This window comes from Lemur catta, chromosome 9 (assembly GCF_020740605.2).
Source record: "Lemur catta isolate mLemCat1 chromosome 9, mLemCat1.pri, whole genome shotgun sequence".
Taxonomy (NCBI): Eukaryota; Metazoa; Chordata; class Mammalia; order Primates; family Lemuridae; genus Lemur; species Lemur catta.
In genome coordinates, this window is record NC_059136.1 from 93,532,575 (window position 1) to 93,537,135 (window position 4,561).

Below are 4,561 nucleotides of genomic sequence, written 5' to 3' on the forward strand. Positions count from 1 at the left end.
TTAGTATAACCAATATAAAAATGTAATAAACAATTTTCTCACAAGAAAAACAAAATAAATCTATAAAATGCCTAGGAAAAACTTAAGAAATATGTAAGATCTTTTTGAAGAACAATATAAAGTTTTAATTTAAAAAGTAACGTGTAATATAAAATATATACAATTTATTGAATTCTGTAAAGACATTAAAAATTTTCAAAAAACTGTTGACCCTTGAACAACCTGAGGGTTAGGGGCACCAATTCCCTGTGCAGCCCAAAATCCACATATAACGTTTAACTTCCCCAAGACTCAAATACTAATAGCCTACTGTTGACTGGAAGCCTTACTGATAACATAGCAGTCAACACATATTTTGTACATGTATTATATACTGTGTGCTTACAATGAAGTAAACTAGAGAAAAGAAAATGTTATTTTAAGCAAATTATAAGGAAGAGAAAATATATTTACTATTCATTAAGTGGAAACGGATCATCATGAAAGTCTTTGTCTTCATCGTCTTCACACCGAGTGGGCTGAGGATGGGGAGGAAGAGGAAGGATTGGTCTTGCTGTCTTAGGGGTGACAGAGGTGGAGGATGTGGGAGGGGAGACAGGAAAGGCAGGCACACTCAGTGTAACTTCTACTGAAAAAATCTGCATATAAGTGGACATGTGCAGTTCCAACCCATGTTGTTTAAGAGTCAACTGCAGTCTTATTTATTTAGTTACAGTCAAAACCCCCCAAAGGATTTTCTTAATGGAATTTCGTATGCTTGATTTAAAGTTTTCTAAAGAGGAAATCTATGAGTATTGCAAAGAATATTTTGAAAAACGAATAACAGCATACTTAAAATTATGTTAATGAAAAGTGCATGTATTATTTTAATAGATCACAAATCAGTAGAAAACAGTAGAAAGTGAGGAAACAGATTCATATATTTATGCAGTGTATTTGATAAGTTTGCCTTTTTAAATTAGTGAGGAAAGGATCAACTATTCATAAAAGACTAATAACCACCTATGCTTTAGAGGAAAATAAATTTAGATACCTATGTCATACTGTATACCAAAAATAAAGTCCAGATAAATTAATGAGTAAATACAGGAGGAGGATTTTAAAATAATTTAATAGAAGGAAAATGTCTTGAGACAAAAAATATTCTTCAGTTTGGAAACAACTGACAGTTTTAACTATTTCTCAAAAGATTTTAGGAGCAAAATTAAAAGCCAATGAACTAAAAGAACACAATTCATAGATGTATATGTGAAAAATAAATAACCCAAAAGAAAAATAGATAAAAGTGATAAATAGGTAATTTCCAAAAAAGAAAATAAAAATGTCTTACAAGCATATGAAAATATCATCAATGTCACTAATCTCAAATGCAATTTGAAACACAATGAGATAACACTTTTTCCCCACTAGATTGACAAAACTTTAAAAGATTAATAATATCTGGTGTTGGCATTGTAATATACTATTGATAAGAATATAAATTAGCATGGATTTTGGAATGCAATTTGGTTGTGTCTATCAAAAACAAGAATAAAAATGCTCAGGTGAAATACTTACATATATCAAAATACCACATTGTACCCTGTAAATATATGCAACTATTATTTGTCAATTAAAAATAAAATTAAAAAAGAAAAAAATACATGTGAATGTCCATAAACATACATATGCAAAGATGGATGCATGTTTTTATAGCAAAATATTGGGGGCTAAATATATGCCAACAGGAAAATGAATATGTCCACTCATACTAGAGAATACTGCTGAGTGGTTAAAGTGAATGAGATAGATCTACATTTCTGGCATGGAATCATTTCCAGGGTATAAATATTGAAGTGACAAACATAAGTTGCAGAAAGTAAGTGTAGGGTAAACCATATAGTTAGAAAAGGAAAACAAAAACAAATTAGGGTTGTGTATGTATTTACTTAATGTAAATTAAAGAATATATTGAAAGTTTGTGCATCAAAGTGTTGACTCTGGGAAAGGTTGCAGGTAGAGGGGTACACCAAAGGAAAACTTGTCTTTATTTCTCTGTTTGTCTCAGTCGTTTAGTGTTGCTACAAAGGAATACCTGAGGCTGGGTAATGTATAAGGAAAAGAGGTTTATTTTGCTCATGGTTCTGCAGGCTGTACAAGAAGCATGGCGCCAGCTTCTGCTTCTGGTGAGGGCCTCAGGCTGCTCCCACTCATGGTGCAAGGAGAAGGGGAGCCTGCCTGTGCAGAGATCGCGTGGTGAGAGAGGAAGCGGGAGAGAGGGTAGGGAGGTGCCAGGCCCTTTTTGTAACAACCAGCTTTCATGGGAACTAATAACATGAGAACTCACTCACCCCTCCCCACACACTGGGCATTAATCCATTCATGAGGGATCCACCCTGTGGCCCAAACACCTCCCACCAGGCCCCACTTCCAACACCAAGGATCAAATTTCAACATGGGGTTTGGAGGACAAACATGGCAACTCTAGCACGGTCATTTACACCTTTACTGTGTGATGTATTCATTTATAGGACTGAAAAAAAAATAAAAATAGAAAAGCACTCTAACTCTTTCTCAGATAAGATATACTTGATATCTTTGAAATCCAGAGGACAGTGGTGAAGGCAGAATTTTAAAGTAACAAGAAAGATATGGGTAGTGGCAAAGCTTTCAAATAGAAATACATTAAATAAGGTTTAACAAAAGCCAGACCACTAGCTGGTTTTCATTGTGCTCCATAACATAGCTTTTTAAAAAAAAAATGCAGTATGCATATATTATAGCTACTTCAAACATATTAAACCATATTTTACACCATTTGGTGTATATGGTAACCCTCCGTAAGTAAGACCGTTCAGTCAGCTGGAATTCTTCTTTGCGGAATCAGCACTGCTGCTCTCAATGCCAGGTCCCTAAAATAGAGGTGACGGTTTGTTGTTCTGTTGCTCCTAAGTAATCAGCACTCTCAAGCCTGCAGCAGAATAGAATGTCAAGGAAAACATATGCTCTGTTTAGTCCAGCAAATTCTTTACCACAACAAGTTAAGTTTCCTCTTGGTGGTCATAAGTTTAAGCAGAAAGATTAAAGCAAGAAAGAAGATATATTACAGCTTGAAAAGGAGAAAATGGAATTCATTTTAGCGAAGGAAGAAAGAGCAGGCTGGACGGTGGCCTCATAACTCACGCACTGTGAGATAAGACTCTCTCAAGTGCTTTCTTATAAATTAGGAAGGAACACAGTGTTTTTTACTAAGTGTCTTGAGAAAAAACAAATCACATTCTTTAAACAAGTGCTGGGAGAAGCTGGAAGAGAGGGGCTGGGGTTTATGACCAAGGGGTATGGTAGTTAAAATCCCTTCAAATGTAAACCCAAACAGGAGTGAGAGAATGTTGTCATCAACCTCTTTCAAGCTTTTTTAGACTGTCTCTTTAGACTCTTTTGACAGTCTTTTTGACCAGTTATTTCATTAGTTGAGAAAACTAAGGATTTGATAGGTAAAATGCCCTGGCCGTGGCCACATGACTAGCTTATGGTAGACACGCATAGGTCATAGCATATTTAAAGCAGTTCTCTGTATTTCTGTATGTCTAATGGGCTTTGGAGCATTGGTGTTAGCAAAATGCAAGAAAAGGACTAGAATTTGTTGGTGAATTTATGCATTATCTTATCATTCATTGATGCAGTCATTAGCAAGCATTTACTACATGACAGGCACTCTGCTGTACATCAGAATATGAAACAAAAAATGAATAAAAGCCTCAGATTGCAGTGGGCTCAGCGTCCCATGAAGGAAAGAGTGTAGGAATTGTCATTAGTCTGTGGGTCGCATTACTGTGTCAGATGAGAACACATTTCCCAGTCCTTTCTCTCTGTCCATCAAAATAAAACACCACAATGCGGTGTCTCTGATGCCCTGTTCTACATGAGCACTAGCACTATGACGACTCCCCAAGTCTGCCTCTGTATGAAAGGAGGTATACTAAGTATACATAGCATTATGTTGAATAAATATGACAATTTCCTCTTTTTATAACAGCTCTTTACTGTATTTTCCAAAGGTATTGTGAAAACCAGATGTGGGAATTAAAATACAATGGAAAGTTATCTGAGTATTACGTTTGACTTAAATTCCAATAGAGGAACCCATTTGTTTGTAACCATGAGTAAAAATGTATCTAAGGGTTTGGCTGTTCTTGAATCATCGTCTAAGGCACACAGGTTGATGTCTGTCCGATTGCAAGGGAATTAATTATTAGTGATCTTTTAGTATTATTTTCCTATCTTAAATGATGTTCATAATCAAATTCTTCCTTTAGTCTTTGAATGTTCTTCAGAGATAACTGAATCCCATTTTGAGTTCTTCTGTCCTCTAAGAACACAAACTTCCCTGCTCAGAAAACAGCTACATTACCCTCTTGGGCTTGTTTCAGTCCTAAACAGCCCCACCTCACCCCACAGTTCCTCCTATACAGCGTTTCAAAGTCAGACAGGTCTCCTCACGTGTACCCAGTGGAATGTCCCTCCTCATACAGCAAGTATCTGCTGGCCATGCAACTATGAGCCAGAACTGTGCTGGTCATTG